The sequence below is a fragment of the Protopterus annectens genome, chromosome 1.part1 (assembly GCF_019279795.1).
Source record: "Protopterus annectens isolate FY-2018-M chromosome 1.part1, PAN1.0, whole genome shotgun sequence".
In the NCBI taxonomy this organism is placed as follows: Eukaryota; Metazoa; Chordata; order Ceratodontiformes; family Protopteridae; genus Protopterus; species Protopterus annectens.
Genome location: NC_056726.1, coordinates 1,994,507,180 through 1,994,527,239, shown reverse-complemented (window position 1 = coordinate 1,994,527,239; position 20,060 = coordinate 1,994,507,180).

The following is a 20,060-nucleotide window of genomic DNA, read 5'->3' as shown; positions in this document are numbered from 1 at the left end:
TTACTTCTCATAACCTCCTCTCTCCCTCACAGCATGGTTTCAGACCCAATCACAGAACAACCACTGTCCATCTAAGGTTCACAGATATAATAATTCACAATAACAATTCAGGTCTTTCATCTCCACTCTTTTTCTGGATCTATCTAAGGCATTCAACACAGTCATTTAATCATTTCTCCTAACTAAACTCTCTTGCTGTACGGTATCACCCTCTTCACTTAACTGGTTTCTTAGTTACTTCATGAATAGGTCCCAAGCAGTGAAATAGCAAGATGATTTCTCCAGTTTCCTTCCTATATCTGTTGGAGTCTCACAAGGCTCCATACTAGGACCTCTACTGATTAACATATTTATCAACAACCTAAAGAGAGCAGCCAAAGAGACCACCAAAGTTCAATATGTCAATGACTCCACTCCAATATGTATAGCTAGGACACTACTCATGCTTCAAACACTCAACCAGAAATACTTCTCATTCATAGAAGCTCAGCTTGACAATTCACAACTCCTCCTGAATCTCCCCCCAAAAACTAAAAATAAACTATTGCTATTCATCCCAACTCTCTCTCCTCCCCAGAAAAATACCTTTAATATACAGTCACCCAACAAAACCAATAAAGAACTGGTATCCCATACCAAACTACTAGGTGTGATTGTAGACAACCACCTGAAATTTGTTCTCCACTTTCACCAAGCCATAAAGAAGACACACTAAAAGCTAGGCTGCCGCTGTAGAGTAAAACACTACCTTACCGACTCTGCAAGGACAAAACATAGCCACTTCTTTTCTACCTTTCACCCAATTATATGCCTCTCCTATCCTAAACAATCTCAATTGTTCTCTATCAGACAAACTAGCACAATGATACAATAAAGTAGCCAAATTTGCAACCAACCAACAATATACATCACATCACTACCCCTCTCTAAAACAAGTAATCTGGTTCAAACTAAATAATTCTCTATTGCACTCAGTAAATTACAGCCTTCAAACTACTACACAGCCCTGAAAAATTCCCATCTGTTCACTCCTTCATTCAGCCTTACAGTACTAAGAGACCTCTAAGCTTCACTTAAAATCATTACTCTCCATAACTAAACCTAACACAATGCAGGATACTCTCTGTATTCACGCTGTATTGCTAATAGCTAGAATAACATCCCACTCCACTTAAGAACAGTCTACAATATGAAAGTCTTTAAATGCCAGCTGAAGAAACACCTGACAGTTAAAAGTCTCTGCACCTGCACCATCCTTGGTTGAACTGGTACTAATATAGCTTTATGACTTTGTGCCATAATTCTCTGTAGCACAAAACTTAATGTAATACTATCACAACTATACCCTCCTTTATCACCTCATCTCCTTTATCTTTCTCATGCCTCCTTCCCTACTTCCTTTGTTTGGGTTGCTCTAACACTTTAACTTATCTTCCTGTCTCATAGGTTTTGAACAAGTCCTTATAATAACAAATATTCTTACATAAAATCTGACACTCTATGCATACTAATGATACTGCACTGTAAATACCTCCGCATATTTAACTGCTATTTTAATGGAAATTTTTGAAAATGAAGAAACTAAGGCACTCTGTTTGACATGTATGGGCAGTCTATTCCAGAGTATGGGGAGTCTCTGGGTCAGGAACCTATCCCTCCAGCATGTTTTGTTCATTGTGATGACAAGGTTTAGATCCCTAAAGCGTGTGGCTCTGAGGGATTGGGATTTCTTTAAGTGGAGCATGTCCAACAGCACAGGGTTTGACATGGCCTTGTATGTTAAGCAGAGATCGCCTCTAAGTAGACGATATGCCACAGAATATAGCTGGAGTTTTTTTAGACGGTCAGCATACGGCATCTGCTTTAGGCATTAGATTCTTTTAGTGAGGTATTTCTGTGGCCTTTCCAGCTCTTGCAGATGTCTTGTGAGGTACATACCAAACGGGGCATTATAGTCTACAATGGGTCTAATGAGGGATAAGTACAGTGGAACAATGACCTCCTTTTTTCTGGATGAAAAGCCCTTAGTGATGAGTTATACCACATAGAAGGATTTCCTGACTGTTGTGGCGATGTGATTATGGAAAGTGAGACCACTGTCCATCTGTGTCCCTAAGTCAAGCATCACACTTTCGATGTTTAGTGTACTGCCACCTATGTGGTAATTCATGGGTACATGTTTTTTTCCAAAGGGGATAACTATACATTTCTTGGCATTAAGCTTGAGCCCATGGCTCTGGCACCAGGCATCTATTTCTGTAAGGCCCTTTTGTAGAATATCCACATCATTTGGGGATTTAATAATGGCTCCCAGTTTGCAGTCATCTGCGAACTTTGTCAGCAAGAGTCCCTTAGTGTTGGCCTGTACTTCAGAGAAGTAGATGCCAAATATGAGTGGTCCCAGGACTGAACCCTGAGGTACACCACTTGTCACTTGTCTGGAGCTGGATTTGGAGTCGGCTACTTTTACAGTCTGGGTTCTGTCAGTAAGCCAGTTGGCAACCCATCGAGTGACTTGGGGATTTATGCCCAGCTTAGTAAGTTTATCTATGATTCCAGAGTGGGTGATGGTGTTGAAGGCCTTAGCAAGGTCCAGATAGGCTGTGTGGACTGCCTTACCCACATTCACAGCTCTGGAGACTGATTCGAAGAAGTCAGTCAGGTTCAGGAGACAAGATCGGCCCTTCACAAACCCAAACTGGGTTGGTCCAGTGTTTGAAGGTTGCCAATGTCTTTGTTTATAAGTTCCAAGATAATGCGTTCCATGCCCTTGCAGATCAGGCTCATCAGACTGATGGGACGGTAGTTCCCAGGATCCAAGGTGGATCCCCCTTGTGGAGTGGGATAACTGTAGCTGTGAGCCACTCAGTGGGCACAAAGCCTGAGGTGAGGCTATGATTAAACATGACACTTAGGTGAGGTGCCAGTTCATTTTGTAGTTCATGTAGTACACAGCCTGGGATGTCATCTGTTCCCATGGATGCTGTATTCTTAGCTTTGGAGAGTGCAGTTTCTACCTGTGTGGCCGTGATTACCAGAATTTGGCAATCTTTTGGTATTGAGATGGGTCCCTTAGGGGGTGAGAGGGGGGTGAAGTTGGCACTAAATCAATCTGCCAGGATATTGGCAATATCCTTGAGATCAGTATATTTAATGCCATTCTGTTGAAGCTCAGAGCAGATCTGAGCATTGCCATTTAGATTCTTGACATAACTATAGAATGCCTTGTGGCTGTCTTTAGAATCTTTGGCAATTTTATTTTCGTAACTAGCTTTTGTGGATTTTATGAGGGATCTCAGCCTCTTACTGAGGCTGAGGCTGGTGAGGGAGTTTTTTGCATCTTGGGATTTTCCTCTTTTCTGCAACAGTTTCTTCCTTCTGTTGCATAGTTTGTTTATAGCAGGGGACCACCAGATTGGCTTCCTTCTTTTGGAGGAGAGCATCTTGGTTCTATTTGGGATGGCACAATTCATGTACTAGTGGATGTGCTCGTACAGTGCCTTAGTGTAAGATTCTGTAGTCGAATTTTCAGATCCCGTCTGCATGGGTGTCATGAAGTTTGTCACTTCTGACTTCAGTAGCATGAAGTTGGCTTTGGAGAAGTTTTTTAAGGAGGTTTCCTTACTGGGGGGTGGGGGTGGGATGTGGATGTCAAGGGTGATTTGCTTGTGGTCAGACCTGACCAATGAGGGGGTGACCACTGGTGTGGAGCATCTATCGCCCATGTTGGTAATGACCAGGTCTAGGATATTGGAGTCCCTGGTGAGACAATGGATCAGTTGTTCCAGGGCGTTGGAATTTATGAATTCCAAGAACCGTTGGGAAAAGGAGTTGGTACCCGAGATAATGGCAGGGTAGTTGAAATCACCCAGTATTAGGGTGTTTATTTGTATTTTAATATTTTCTAGTATGTTTAGAAAGGTGTAGTGAGAATCTTAGGGCATGGTGGGGGATCTGTAGCAAGCTACAGTTTGGATTGCAGTCTTACTTAGTGTTAGTTGCACCTGGAGTATTTCAGATGCATTGTGTTGGGCAACTAGCCTGGAGGTGTGAATATCCTTGGTGAATATGGACACTCCTACACCTTTAGTGTTTCAGTCTTGGTTTTGTGGCCGAAAGTGTGGTAAGAGTTGTAGCCTGGTATTGCAGGGGTGCTCTCTGCAGCCTTGAACCAGGTCTCAGTTACTGCACAGATATCGATGTTCTCCATTTTTAGGAGTGCCTTGAGAGAGTGCATTTTGAGGTTTAGACTTCTAGCATTGAGTAGCATTACCTTCAGATTTTGCATGCTTGTGTCTGTTATGGTGGTGGTTTTGTCCTTTGAACCTTGCCTAAAAAAGGCACTATAGGGGTGGCAGGAGCTTTAGCCAGTAACCTGAATCCCAGGGGTGACAGGTGCAGTCCATCTCTGGCAAAGTATCGTGGTTTGTCAATCATGTCTTTCCAGGCAGACAGATACTGGATCCCCTTTGAACGACACCAAAAGCTTAGCCAACTGTTGAAGTCAATCATTTTGTCCTTATACTGTGGTATCATTCTGGGTGAAGGCAGGATGCTACTCAGGGCTATGGTCATACCTACCTGGGCCACATGATCTGACAGCTCTTCCATGTCTCTTTTCATGTAGTCCAGGTAGGTACGTCTCAAGTCATTCACTCCAGCATGGACAATGACAGAGTTGTATTTGTACTTGTTGTAGAATGACTTGAGTGCATGTGTTATGTGGTGGATCCTGGCACCCAACAGGCAGCTGACTGTAATTTTCTCCTTGTTCAGCCTGGTGAGTGGGACATCAGTGTGCCTGACTACAGAGTCACCTATGACTAAAGTGTTAGCTACATTGTCTTGCCTTAGGGGCTGTTGTTGGGTGGCACACTGGTGTTGTGAGCTATGTGCCACTTTGGTTGTGACTGGTGTTTGTTTGCGTTTCAGCTTCAGAGGTCCTTGTTGCTTGGGCAGGTTAATGTTAAGGGCCTCTGCATATGTGGGTTTAGTGTTGCTATGTGTGGGTGTTGGTGGTGTGGGTTTTGAAGGGGTATGAGTTGCTTGAGGTGTAGTGCAGACGTTAACCTTCTTCTCTTGACTGTCTAGCACAACCTTGGCCAGAGAGAACTTTGCTTCCAGTTTGGCTATGTAAGTACATCTCTCACAGGTTGTAGTGTTGGGTGGTAGGAGGAGAGGGTTGTCTGTGTACATGAGGCAGTTGCCGCATTGCCCCAGAGTGCCCAGATTCACCAGGTGGACAGGAGAAATCACTGGAAGCTGACCCTTGGACATGCCTGTTTAGGTGTTTTTTTTTTGTAAGGTATAAGAGCTGTTTTCCCTTACCTTTGCAAGGTGCTTTGCAATTATAGGCTGTTTAGTGCCTATGATTAATTTCTCCTTATTTACAAGGAGAGTTGAGTGCTTGTATCAGTTTCAGGCTTCCTAGTGCTTTTCAGCAGGTTCTAGAGCAAGTGCTAGTCACAGGGGTTCAAATTGTAGTGGTACTACTAAGAAACCAGCTAATTCTAAGGGAAAATTTGAAGAGCAGACTTTCTGGCACCTGGAATAGTTTAACTGTAGCCTTGCTGTGCTGCACGATGCAAACAATTTGCAAACACACATGTTTTTAAGCCAGAAAGTTGAAAGGGATAGAAATCAGCCCAAAAAGGCTAATAAAATTATAATTTCAGAGCTGGAAACCACTCCTCTAGTGTTAGATAGGCAGTACAATGCTCACCACTCCCACTGGTAAGCAGAAGAACTTCCCTCTACCACAGCAAGGTCTGGATAGCTCTGAACACAGAAAATAAAGTCCTGAGACAAGCAAAGCCTGGGATCTGGACTGGCAAGGAAAGGTGGGAAACGAGCAAACAAGACAGTATTTTTTTTTTGGTTAAAACAGGCTAAACAATGTATTAATACAGTAAATAAATACAGAAAAGGCTAACACACGAGTATGTAGTCCTAAACAGTAAATGCAATTAAAACTCTACAAAATTAGAAATTTAAAACTTTTTAAATGAAGCAAGGGAAGTGCACAACTAAAAAATAATTTAAGAGGCAGTAATACAGCAGAATAAGTAGTTGTCTACATATAAAGAGAAGTCTATATATACAGAAAAGCAGCTAAAACACACAAACAATTCAGATGCAGTGCAACCTAGAGCACTTGAGTTGTAGCAGTATTAAGGCAAATACAGTTATGATAAATGCTCTAAAGACATGAGTATAAGGAGATGAGGCGCATGGCAAAGAGAGAGGTGGTGATGGCTAAGGATAAGGCATATGGAGAGTTGTATGAGAGATTGGACACTAAAGAGGGAGAAAAGGACCTGTACCAATTGGCTAGACAGAGGCACAGAGCTGGGAAAGATATGCAGCAGGTAAAGGTGATAAAGGATAGTGAGGGAAACATACTCACAAGTGAGGAGAGTGTGTTGAATAGATGGAAAGAGTACTATGAGGGGCTGATGAATGAAGAGAATGAGAGAGAGAGAGAAGGTTGGATGATGTGGAGATAGTGAATCAGGAAGTGAAACAGATTAGCAAGGAGGAAGTAAGAACAGCTATGAAGAGGATGAAGAATGGAAAGGCTGTTGGCCCAGATGACATACCAGTGGAAGCATGGAGGTGCTTAGGAGAAATGGCAGTAGAATTTTTAACCAGACTGTTTAATGAAATTTTGGAAAGTCAGAGTATGCCTGAGGAGTGAAGAAAAAGTGTTTTGGTATCTATCTTTAAGAATAAGGGTGATGTGCAGAGCTGCAGTAACTACAGAGAGATAAAATTGATCAGTCACAGCTTGAAGTTATGGGAAAGAGTAGTGTAAGCTAGGTTAAGAAGGGAAGTGATGATTAGTGATCAGCAGTAAGGTTTCATGCCAGGAAAGAGCACTACAGATGCAGTGTTTGCTCTGAGAGTGTTGTTGGAGAAATACAGAGAAGGTCAGAAGGAGTTGCATTGTGTCTTTGTGGACTTAGAGAAAGCATATGACAGGGTGCCTAGAGAGGAGTTGTGGTATTGTATGAGGAAGTCGGGAGTGGCAGAGAAGTATGTAAGAGTGTATTGGATATGTACGAGGGTAGTGTGACATTGGTGAGGACTGCAGTGTGAGTGACAAATACTTTTAAGGTGGAGGTGAGATTACATCAAGGATCAGCTCTGAGCCCTTTCTTATTTGTAATGGTGATGGACAGGTTGACAGCCAAGATCAGACAGGAGACCCTGTGGACTATGATGTTTGCAGATGACATTGTAATTTGTAGTGAGAGTAGGGACCAGATTGAGGAGACCCTGGAGAGGTGGAGATATGCTCCAGAGAGGAGAGGAATGAAGGTCAGCAGGACTAAGAGAGAATATGTGTGTGTGAATGACAGGGAGGATAGAGGAATGGTGAGGATGCAGGGAGTAGAGTTGGTACAGGTGGATGAGTTTAAGTACTTGGGATCAACAGTTTAGAATAATGGTGAGTGTGGAAGAGAGGTGAGGAAGAGAGCACAGGCAGGGTGGAATGGGTGGAGAAGAGTGTCAGGAGTGATTTGTGACAGACGGGTACCAGTAAGAGTGAAAGGGAAGGTCTACAAGAGGGTAGTGAGACCAGCTATGTTATATGGGTTGGAGAGAGTGGCATTGACAAAAAGGCAGGAGTCAGAGCTGGAAGTTTTCAGAGTACTTGCATATTTAGTTGGTGACACTGTGTGGGCCACTTCTAATAGCCTTGCTCTTGGTCAAACTACCATTTGTATTAATATTAATTTCAGTAAGTATATTGGGTATCCTTAGAAGAGCCTTAAGGTAGCTGGCAGGAGTGTGTGATGGCAGTCATAACTACCTTATAGTCTGGGCAGAAGGGGGCATAGCTAGCCTTTCCCAGGGGTGTGTGTGTGTGTGTGTGTGTGTGTGTGTGTGTGTGTGTGTGTGTGTGTGTGTGTGTGTGTGTGTGTGTGTGTGTGTGTGTGTGTGTGTAAATCAAATCTCAAAATGTGTGTTTGTCAGCTACTTGGGCAGGAACACAAAGCACTGGTTGGACAGAGAGAATGCTGGAAGTCTTAGCTTGGACAGTCATCTGAGATCTCAACTCTATAGCTGTGCCAGTGGGGAGTCTTACTGGGGATTTGGAGAAAGAGGGAGAAACCAGCTCCTGACTGACTGTGGTCTCTGTGTGTTCTTAAGGGAAACTACAGCTGATGCATAGAGCTGCATCTGGAAATACTGTGTGTGTACTTGCTATTCTCACAGTGAATGTCCCCCACTGTTGCAATGGTGAGGATTGAGGCTCCTTGATTACTGGTGCAATGGTGAGTTGTCACATACTGGTGGCAGTGGTAGGATATCCACATCACATATTTCTTGGCAGTGGTGGGATCACCACATCGCATATTGGTTGGCAGTGGTGGGATCACCACATCAATCACATAATGGGATTCAGTGGTGTGGATATTGAACTCCTGTAGCCTGTAAACAGTGGTCACTAAAGAAGGTGTTTGTATTCTCAATCAGCCGCATGGTAGACATTCAGAGTTTCATATCACAATACGTTTATTTATTTTTTGTTAGCTTAGTCAGGAAGAGCAGGCAAGGATGTTAGCAGAGCGTTATGGCAAGCTGAGAAGGAGCCATTTGGCTGAGATGTGCCAAGCCAAAGGACTGGTGCATGCCAACCTGACTAAAGGGGAAATGATTGCAGCCTTAGTCACAGCTGCATCACAGACCAGCAACCAGGAAGACAACCAGATTGGCCTTGGGGATATACAACTTTCACAAAATGGACAGTTCACCTTTTCCTCAAAGGACTTAAAAACCTGTCGAGTTAAAGAGGCTTGAACTGGGGGCAAAATGTTTGGAACTAGAACCAGCAGAGAGACTGTAGCATTTGGTGGTTGAGGAAAAGGAGAAGCAGATGAAATTAAAATCAGCAGAGAGACTGAGACATCTGGAAGCCAAAAAAAAATGAAAGGCAGAGGCAACATGAAAAAGACAAGCTGACTCTTCGCAAGGGTCATGGAGGTATTGGGGAAGGGAATAACTGAACCCCAGAAGCAATAAAGGTCAGTAAATTTCTTCCACAATTTACATAGGGTGATAATTTTGATAGTTTTATTCATATGTTTGAAAGGGTATGTAAACAGTATAACATTGACCAATGTCTCTAGGTACAGCTCCTGACCCCCTTACACCATGGTAAAGCTGTGCCTGCTGATTCTAAATTGTCTGATACTGATAGCTTAAATTATAATAAAGTTAAAAAATGTTCATTGGAATGTTTTAAGTTAACACCTGAAACTTACAGAAAAGAGTTTTGTGAGCATAGACGCAGGTGAAAATGTGTGTGATAATATTGCTGGGTTAAGCACTTATTTCCATAGATGGGTAAGTGGGTGTCATGTCACCACTTTTCAAGGGCTTGCAAAAAGTTTGGTGAGGGAACAAGTCCTTAGCACTTTGCCTGAGGACATGAGAATCTGGTTGGCAAACAGGGAACACAACACCACAGATGAGTTGGGGAAAAAAAGGAGACCTATACCTAGTAAGCAGGGCATCACTGCACAGGAAAAGGATACCGGGTGCTGCACATGGGTATAAGGGAACCCATGGTGGGCAGCCTAAACCACCCCAACAGAGTCTGCCACTAACAGGGGAAGATAACAGTTTAAGTACACAGCCAGGATTAAGGGTTAAATGTTTTAAATGTAACTTGTGGGGCCATGTAGCATATAAATGTCCATGGAGGAAAGGTGGGGGAACAAAAGGTAGGGGATCCAGCAAGTGGGACTAACAGAATAAATGTGGTAAGTTGTCTGGTGACAACAAGGGTACCAAACTACCACAAGAGGTAATATCCTATTTTAGCAGATGGGAAACAGGCCACTGCTAAGAGACACACAGCTTAGGACCTAACCATTTTGAAGCCTGCAATGCTTAAAGAGGAGCACTATTTGCTTGGGCAGTCTACTCCAGTCAGAGCTTTAGGAGGGACCCCATTCCAAATACCTTTTGCTAGGATTCACCTTGAATGGAAGGGTGGAGAAGGAAGCACACAAGTAGATGTCTATGAGGATATCCCTGCAGATGTCCTGATAGGGAATTATTTTGATAATGCAGTACCTTGTGTGCATGCAGTTACATACAGTCAGGCTTGGAGACGGGCATGTGGGTTTGTTAGCCTGGGGGGGCCCAGACAGACTGCTCACTTGAAGCCAGGACTGGTGAGGTGGCTACTTCAGGGAGGGAGCTACCCTGTAGCAGTGAGACTGAAGGTGAGCCACACCTGCTCATGGGTAGTGATGTTCCCTAGGACAGTGTGACTGCAAGGGGAGAGGTGAATAGTAGTACCCAGGCTGACAGTGAGGCACTGCTGTCAGTGAATACCAGACTTGCTGTGGAAGTGGAGCTGGGAAGCGTTACAAAGATAGAGTTGAGACAGGCTCAGCTCTCAGACCCCACATTACATGGCTTGAGGGAATTAGCTAGGAAGGTTTGTGATTCTCAAGGAAGATGAGAGTCTGTATACTGGAACAAAGGGGTTACTGTATAGAGAATGGACCCCTAAGGGAGGGCTAGAGAGTGAGAGAATGCAGCATTTGGCTGTGCCCACAGCATACCATCTGGCACTTATAGCCATAGCCCATGACATTCCCTTTGCAAGTCATAAAGTGTACAAAGAGACGTATTATGCAGACCATTTATTGGCCTGGGATTGCAAGGGATGTAACAGGGTACTGCAGGACTTGTGAGCAGTGCCAAAAACTAGACAAGGAATGGAGACATGATGCTTTTGCCTGTAACTGAGAAGCCATTTCAGAGTGTAGCTATGGATATTGTGGGGCCTTTTAGTACCCCAAGTTCCACAGGGAAGATGTATACCCTAGTGGTAGTAGATTATGATACCAGATACCCTGAGGTGGTGGCCATGTCCTCCACTGAGACAGAAAAGGTGGCAAATACTTTGTTAGAGATTTTCAGCAGGGTAAGTTTCCCAAAAGAAATACTGAGTGACAGAAGTGCCAATTTCATGTCAGACCTGCTGACGTGTCTGTGGAAGCACTTTGGAGTGAAGCACCTAAAGACTAACCCCTACCACCCCCAGACTAATGGCCTGGAGGAGAGGTTAAACTCTACCCTAAAGAACATGTTACAGGAATTTGCAGATCAGTTTAAGAGGGAGTGTGACAAATATTTGTCCCATCTGTTGTGTGCTTACAGAGAGGTGCTCCAAGAATCCACAGGTTTCTCACCTTTCAGTTGCTGTATGGATATAGGATGAGGGGACCTCTAGATTTGATTCGCGATGAGTGGGAGGGAGAGTGTGAATCCCACATGGAGTTTTGTTGTGGCATATGTCCTAAACCTCTGGACAAGACTCGAGGAACTCATGGGCTTGGCCCAGGAGAATCTGGCAGAAGCCCAACAGCAGGAAAAAGGTCTGGTATGACAGGAATGCTCGAGCCAAAGAGTATGCTGTGGGGCAGCAGGTTATGATTCTCATTCTTGTCAGTCACAATAAGCTGCAGGCAGCTTTGGAGGGACCCATCACAGTGGTAAAGGTCAGTTCTGTTAATTACATGGCAGAACTGCTAGGCAGGAGGCAGGGGCACAAATTGTACCATGTTAACACCATAAAAATTTACCATGATAGGGAAGCCCTTGTGCTGAGTATTTGCAGTAGAAGGCAGGAGGAGTCTGAGGGGAATCTATGGCTACAGCAAGCCAGCTAGCAAAATCCCAAGTTACCATGGTGGAGCCTAGGATTTCAGGCATATGATATGACAGTGCAGCACTGCCAAGGCAGATGGAATCTCAAGGCAGGGTAATGTATTCCCAGATATGTTCATCCCTCTCAAGCAATGTTTCTCAAGGGGCACTTGAAAAACTAGTTTGAGACTTCGAAGGGGAGAGAGATGTGATGAAAAGAGGTACCGCCAGTACTGCTAGCTGGAATTTTGTAAATAATTATATGTCATTTGTGAATATCAAATTGATTTTTACAAGATGCTTGTGTTACAAATGTATTAGAACTGTATGTCATGTGTATATCAAACTGGTTTGTACAGACGATTATGCTGAAAAGGTATTTGTAAAGTGCTTTTGTTTGAGATGTATCCACAGTGTGCCCTATTGGAGAGAAGAGAAATGTACATGCATTATTGTAACTGTTTATATGTATATGTTTTAACAGAGGAAACTGGTACACAGGAGATTAACCTCAGTCCAGCAAACTTTAAAAAATATCTGAAATTAAATCACTTTATGTGTAGGCCATAAACATGCTATCTCACAGGTTTCAATGTAGCCAGAGGCACATAGTCTGTACTAAGAAGCTTTCTGTACTGTCTCTGGGGTGAACTAATTGCCACTCAGGAAGAGTGGAAGTGTTTAATTTTTGTACAACCCCCAGAAGCTCAACAGATCTGAGCAAAAGCTCTTGTGTGTGTATTTTTACAGATAGTTTCCAAGTCCTGCTAGCAAAAGGGGTTTGCATGAGAACTAGAAGTTAGATGACCAGAATAGATGTCATTCTGCAATCTATCTCATCTTAGTGAGACAGAACATTCTATATTCTGTCTTGGGCCTGACAACAACAAGAACCACCATTCACCACATCATCTGCCTTGTTCTATTAAGTAAGTTATTAGGGCATAGTAATTCTCTTAGATAAGTCAGGAATATAGTCAAGCTTAGTTTAGATATTGTTTTTCTTTACTTATCTGAGCCTGTCCTGCAATGTTATTTTAAATATTTCCTGGGTTTTGAACGTTGATGTAACTGTGATTTGATATTTAGTATTTTATTGTTCTTTTATTTTTTATTAAATATATTTAAATATTTCATTGTGTCTGATCCTTGTAAAGATATTTAAGTTTTGAGAGTACTTGCATATTTATTTGGTGACACTGTGTGGGCCACTCCTAATAGGCTTTCTCTTGGTCAAATTACCATTTGTATCAATATTAATTTCATTCATTATATTGAGTATCCTTGGAAGAGCCTTAAGGTAGCTGGCTGGAAGTGCCTGGTGGCAGTCATAGCTACCTTATAGTCTGGGCAGAAGGGAGCATAGTTAGTAAACCTGTGCCATCCTTTCCCAGGTGTGTGTGTGTGCGCACATGTCTGAGCATGTGTGTGTATGTGTGTAAATCAAATCTCGAAGAGTGTGTGTGTGTCAATTACTTGAGCAGGGACACAAAGCACTGGTTGGACAGAGAGGGTGCTGGAGGTCTTGGCTGGACACTAACCTGAGATCTCAACTCTATGGCTGTGCCAGTGGGGAGTTTTACTGGGGATCTGGAGAAAGAGGGAGAAACCATTCCTGGACTGACTCTGGTCTCTGTGTGCTCTTAAGGGAAAATGCACTTGATGCAGGGAGCTGCATCTGGAAAAACTGTATGTGTACCTGCCATTCTCCCAATGAATGTCCTCCACTGTTCCCAGTGGTGAGGATTGAGGCTCTTTGATTACTGATCCAGTGGTGGGTCACCACAGCTGATATTTCATAGCAAGTGGCATGTTGACCTAGTTATCCTCTGTAATGCCTGGCATTCAAGTTCAGCAACCTTATGAATAGAGGGAAGAAGCGCCTGTTCAATCTAGATGTTTTGCAGTGTAAGCTTCAATACCACCTGCCTGAGGAAATAAGGAAGTACTTCCCATCGGCAGGGTGAGTGGGATCATTGTTTATCTTCCTTTCCCTTCCCACACACCAAGTCTCATGCAGATTATCCATGGATGGGAGCAAGGAACCAATGACTTTTTCCGTTATCCTCACTACCCTCAATAGAGCCTTGCTGTCAGATGCCTTGCAATTACCATACCAAACTATAAGTTATTTGAGAGGATGCTCTCAACGCTACCTCTGTAGAAGGCTTTGAGGATGGATTGATGCAGGTTTGCCTTCCTCAGTTTCTGTAGGAATTGGACACGTTGTTGTGCCTTCTTCACTGTGTGGCTAATATAAGTCAACCAAGATAGGTCATCTGAGATGTGCATCCCCAGGAGCTTGGTGTTTCTGACTCTTTCCACTGACACCCCCTTAATTTCCAGAGGTTGAAGTATCTCCTGAGTCCTCCTGATTTCCACTATTAATTATTTGGTCTTACTTACATTTAATGCCAGATTGTTGCTGTCAAACCAACCTATCAGATGCGCCACTTCATCCCTATAGGCTGTTTCCTCACCATTTCCTGACAAGACCTACGACAGGGATATCATACGCGAACTTGATGACTTTGCTGGATTCATGCTTGGCCATGCAGTTGTGTGTCAACAAGGTGAACAGCAGAGGACTCAGGATGGAGCCCTGAGGGAAACCCATGCTCAGCGTAATACTGATTGACCTATTACTTCCCACATATACTTTTTGGGGTCTGTTGATGAGAAAGTCTAGTATCCAATTACATAGGGGGTTGTTGATGCCCAGCTAGATCAGCTTTGATATCAGATTCTGGGGGTGACAGAGTTAAAGGCAGAACTAAAATCAATGAATAGCACTCTGACATAACAATTCTTGTTCTCTCGATGTACCAAAGATTCAAGAAGTGCCATAGCTATTGCATCAATCATGCAGCAGTTAGATCTATAAGCAAACTGTAATGTATCCAGTGTTGCAGGTAGGTTTGAAGAGATATCATTTTTGATCAACCGCTCAAAACTCTTCATTACTATTGATGTAAGAGCAACTGCCTGGTAATCATTTAAGCTTGTTGGTTGGGATTTTTTGGGTAAGGGAATGATTGTCGTATTTTTGAAGCAACTAGGTACAATGGCTAGTTACAGGCATGTGTTGAATATATATGTTAGTACAGTGGACAGTTGAGTAGCACAGTCTCTTAGAATGATTCCCATAATATTATCAGGACTAGCTGCTTTTCTTGGGTTTACTCGCCTCAGGGTCTTCAGAAAATCAGATGATCTTAGACATAGCACCTTCTCACCCTATTCAACAGGGAACTTATTTGGCATAGTGCTGTTATCCATATCAAATCTGCTGAAGTAGGTGTTTAGTTTGTTCAGAAATTCTGTGTTGTCATCACATGGGGAGGATGCAGGCCTGTAATCAGTTATGGCTTGAATGACTTGTCAGAGATGTCTGGAGTCAAAGTGTCCCTGAATTTTACATCCGTAGGTCCTCTTTGCCTCCTTATATCTCTGCTGAGATTTGCTCTGGTCTGTCTTAGGGCATCCTTGTCTTTTGATTTAAATGCAGCATTTTGTGCCTTTAGGAGCTCATATACTTTACCAGATAGCCAGGGTTTATGATTAGTGCCCATGGTGATAAACTTGATGACTGTTACATCATCAACACATTTTGAAATACAGGCCATTACAAATTCTGTATACCCCTCCTGGTCAATATGGCAGTTCTTTACAGCTGCATATCTAAACACTGATCAGTTTGTATATTCAAAGCAGTTATGTAGTGCCAAGACTGTCCAATCAAGCCATATCCTTATCTGTTTGGTTGTAGGTTTACCTCTTAGTAAGCAGCATGATGGCCAAATGGCCTGAGTTGCCCAGATGTGGATAAGGTCCTGCTTTTTAGGCCAGTTTTACATTTGTGTACATCTTATCCAGAGTGTTCTCTCCTCGTTGCAAAGTTGGCATGTCGATGGTAATGGAGTGATACGGATTTCAAGTCATCTTGACATGAAATCACCTGCAATTATATGGAAAAACTCAGGGTTCTTATTCCGGAGGTCATTTATTGACAAATACAGAATGTTCAATGCCACGTTGGTATTAGCACGAGAGGGGATGTAAATTAGAAGTTATGTACTCACCATAACGTTCCATCTGAGTAGGTGTATTCATTTGTCTGCAACCTGTGGGTTATGGATCCGATATCGGATCCGAACCAGCATGGTTTTCCAGCTATGGATCCAAGCTCTCAGCTCCTCCCCTCACCCATAATGCCCTGCTCTACCCTCATGACCTCAGATCGAGTTTGCCAAAGCAACAATACCCTAAAAAGGGTAACAAGGAATATGCAGGAAACTGAAAGGCCAGGGGGATAGGAGGGCGGGATGGTTGCAGACAAATGAATACACCTACTCAGATGGAACGTTATGGTGAGTACATAACTTCTAAATCTGAAGTAGGATATTCATTTGTCTGCAACCTGTGGGACAGAGTCCCCAGCTACCTGAATCTTGGGCGGCCATCATGGAAGGATATCCCGGAGCACCGCGGAGCCAAAGGATGCTCTACCCCTAGATGCAAGATCCAACTTATAGTGGGAAATAAATGTATGAGATGAAGCCCACGTGGCTGCTGCACAAATATCATCTAGAGGAATCCTAGCCTTGAAGGCTGCCGAGGTAGATACTGACCGGGTTGAATGGGCATGAACACCCCGGTGCGGGCCTTCCTGACGCTTGATAAGCCAATAAAATGCACTGTGAAATCCAGCGGGACAGAGAAACTTTAGAAATTGGCTTGCCCAAATTGAATTTTGCAAAGGAAATAAACAGCTGGTCGGATTGCCTATGACCAGCTGTCCTGTTGAGATAAAATCTAAGTTGCCTGTGAACATCTAGTGAGTGTAGCTTATATTCACCTTTGTTTTCATACTTAGGGAAGAAAACAGGGAGGTTAATGGATTGATTGATGTTTGCTTCAGAAGCGATTTTAGGAAGGAAGGACGGGTTGGTCCTGAGGGAGACACGGTCCGGATGAAATACCAAGTAAGGAGGTTTAGCTGATAAAGCTTGAAGTTCAGAAACTCTCTTGGCTGATGTAATGGCTACCAAAAAGGCTGTCTTGTAGGACAAAAATTTGAGATCCACCGTAGCCGCGGGCTCGAAAGGGGGAGCGGTCAAGGCCTGTAGGACCAAAGAAAGGTCCCAAGGAGGAACTGCTTGTTTTATAGGGGCCTGAGAAGGAAAGTACCTTTAAGAAATGTTTTACACAATTTGGCTGACATAAGAGGATTAGAATCTTGACCAATGTGATAGTGAGAAATTGCCGCCAGTTGAACTTTGACTGTGGAACTGCTGGCACCATCATTAAAGAGAGAGGTTAGAAAATCAAGCACTACAGGGAGAGGAACCGTGAAGGGATTCAGGCCTTGCCGCTCCGCCCACACAGAGAAACGTTTCCATTTGCTTCGTAAACCTTTCTAGTGGATGGTTTATGAGCCGCCACCAAAATAGCCTTTACCGGTGAAGAAATACCGAGTCCTTATCAAGAGTGGAACTGGAGCAGCCAAGCGGTCAGCTTCAGGTTGTCCAGGTTCGGAGGAGGAATGCAGGATGGATGGGATATCAGATCCGGGATGGGATCTAGAATCCAAGGAGGATTCACCGAGTGAGACCTTAGGAAGGGGAACCAGATCTGTCGAGGCCAGAATGGAGCAATGAGAATCATTCTGCAACCCACCCGAGAAGCTTTCTGAAGAACTTGCAGCATCAGAGGCAAGGGTGGATAGGCATACAGAAGACCGGGTGGCCAAGCATGCACCAGAGCGTCTCTTGGGGTACCTCCGGGAGGAGGTATTAGAGCGAAAAACTGTCGCACTTTGTGTATGAGTGAGAAGCAAAAAGATTGCATGAAGGGGTTCCCCACCGTGCGAATATGCGTTCCGCTACTTGACAATTGAGAGACCACTCGTAAGGGGTCAGAATGGTGCGACTGAGCTTGTCCGCTAGGATGTTGGACCGACCCGGAATGTGCGTTGCTATGAGAAAGCGATTGGTGGAGATTGCCCATTCCCAAACTCTCATGGCCTCTCGACAAAGAGGGTAAGACCTTGTTCCCCCTTGCTTGTTGATGTACCAGACAACAGACATATTGTCTGATTGAATCGCAATTGTTCCCAAGGGAAGAAAGTCCTGAAGTGCTAGCAATGCTAAGAGCACTGCTCTCATCTCTAGAACATTGATATGCAGTAAGGTCTCTGAAACGTTCCACGTGCCTTGGACTGTCCGGCCCGCAAAGTGCCCCCCCCACCCGAGGCGGGAGGCGTCCGTGGTCACCGTGGCGAGAGGGGGAGAAGCACAAAATGGGCGACCCTCGTGGAGATCCGGGGAGCGGAGCCACCACAAGAGGGACCGCTTGCAAGCCTTGCTGATCGCTATGGGATGATGCATGGGGAGAGCAAGGTATGACCACTGTACCAAGAGCGTCCACTGTAGAATGCGCATATTGAGCCTGGCAAGAGGAAGAAGCGCTATAGCCGAAGCCATGGACCCTAGAGCCCTCAGGACCAACTCCGCTGGAACAGAATTTGAATGGAGAATGGCCCGCACCTGGAGCTGCAGATTTAGAACTCTGTCCGCAGTGAGAAAGGCTCGTAAACTCCTTGTGTCTAGTCTGGCCCCTATGAAATCTAAGAGCTGTGTGGGCGCCAGGTTGGACTTTTTTGTATTTATTGTGATGCCCAGGAATGGAGCAAGATGGAGAAAGGAGTCTCGCGCCAAGAGAAGTAGATGCCTTGTTGGGGCGGTAAGGAGCCAGTCGTCCAGGTAGGGAAAGACCTGCACCCCCTGAAGCCTCAGGTGGGCCGCTACCACTGCTAGTACTTTGGTAAACACCCTGGGGGCTGTGGTGAGACCAAAGGGAAGGACCCGGAACTGGTAGTGACTGGCTCCCAGCCGGAAGCGGAGAAATCTCCTGGAGCGCCTGTCCATCAGGATGTGGTAGTACGCGTCCTTGAGATCTATCGAGCACATCCAGTGATTTTCTCCCAGAAGGGGGAGAATAGATTGCAGAGTGACCATTCGGAATTTTTCTTTGGGGACTGCCAGATTCAAGAGAGAGAGGTCTAGGATTGGTCTTAGTTCCCCCGTCTTTTGTGGCACTAAAAAGAATCTGGAGTAGAACCCTGATCCGATCTGGTCTGGGGGAACGGGCTGGATGGCTCTTTTCTTTAGCAGATGGCCAATTTCTGCCAAAGCGGCCTCCCGTTGACCGGGTGGGACGTCTGGGAGGGACTTTAACTTCGGAAGGTGAAGGAAAGGAATGCGATATCCCCTGGATATGATTTGGAGAACCCAGCGGTCCGATGTTATGGACTCCCATGCCGCTAGGTGCCCGAACGCCCCCGACTGCCTCCAGAGTAGAGCAGTCGGGCAACCACTCAGGGTTGCTGCGCGGGCCGTTCAGAGAAAGGTTCCCTGGACCCGAAGTTTCTGGGAGCCCCTCTGCCTCTAGGGCGGCGTCCTCCCTGTCCTCCTCTGCCACGGAAGGACTGGTTGTCCGGAGCAGGCTGGGACTGCTGCGACTTCCGGAACCACATCTTCTTCTGACCCTTTTGGTTCCTAGAATAGGGCCTCTGGGGTGCAGAGAAGCGGATTCCGACGGCAGACAGCGTCTTCCCGTCCTTCTCGCTCTGGGTCAACGTCTCGAACGGTCTTGCCAAACAGAGCAGAACCATCAAAGGCGTTAAACGACGCCTTGAAGGGCTCAGAAAAATCGCAGTGACGGAGCCAGGCCTGACGCCTAGTGACCAGTCCTGTCCCCGCAGCTCTAGCGGCGCCCTCCGTTGCATGGGAGAGTAGCCGCATAGAAGTATTCGTAACTGACCTAAGAGTGGCCATTTTGGTGGAGTGCAGAACTCTGTCCTCCTCCGAAATGGACTCAGGGGGGGATGCAGCGTATTCCTTAATAAGATCTCGCTGCATCCGAATAACATGTGCCAAATAGTTCAGCGCCCTTACCGAGAAGGTCGCCGAACTGAACATCCGCTTCCCCAAGCGGTCCATCATCCGAGACTCCTTGCTCGGTGGGTGGACTGAGGGACTCTCCTGAGCCAGTTCCCTCTTTGTGGCCGCCGCCATCAACATGGCATCTACAGGAGGCCCCTTACTCCAATGGGTCCTGTCGGGCGGACTAAGGATCCTATCCGGTCTTTTGGGAATTGGCTCCACGGTGTCCGGTTCCTTCCACGCCCTGGTGGTAATAAGGTCCACCAGGGGTCGGCAGGGGACACCCAAGAGGTAGACGGGCCCGCTTCAAATGCCTCCAAGAACACGGACTCGTCCGAGGAAGACTTGGGGCAGACCACCCCTAATACGGAGCATTTCCATGATGTCTCCAAAGGAGACATCCTCGGGGGGTGACCGTGGGGAGCCTTCCCCTTCCTC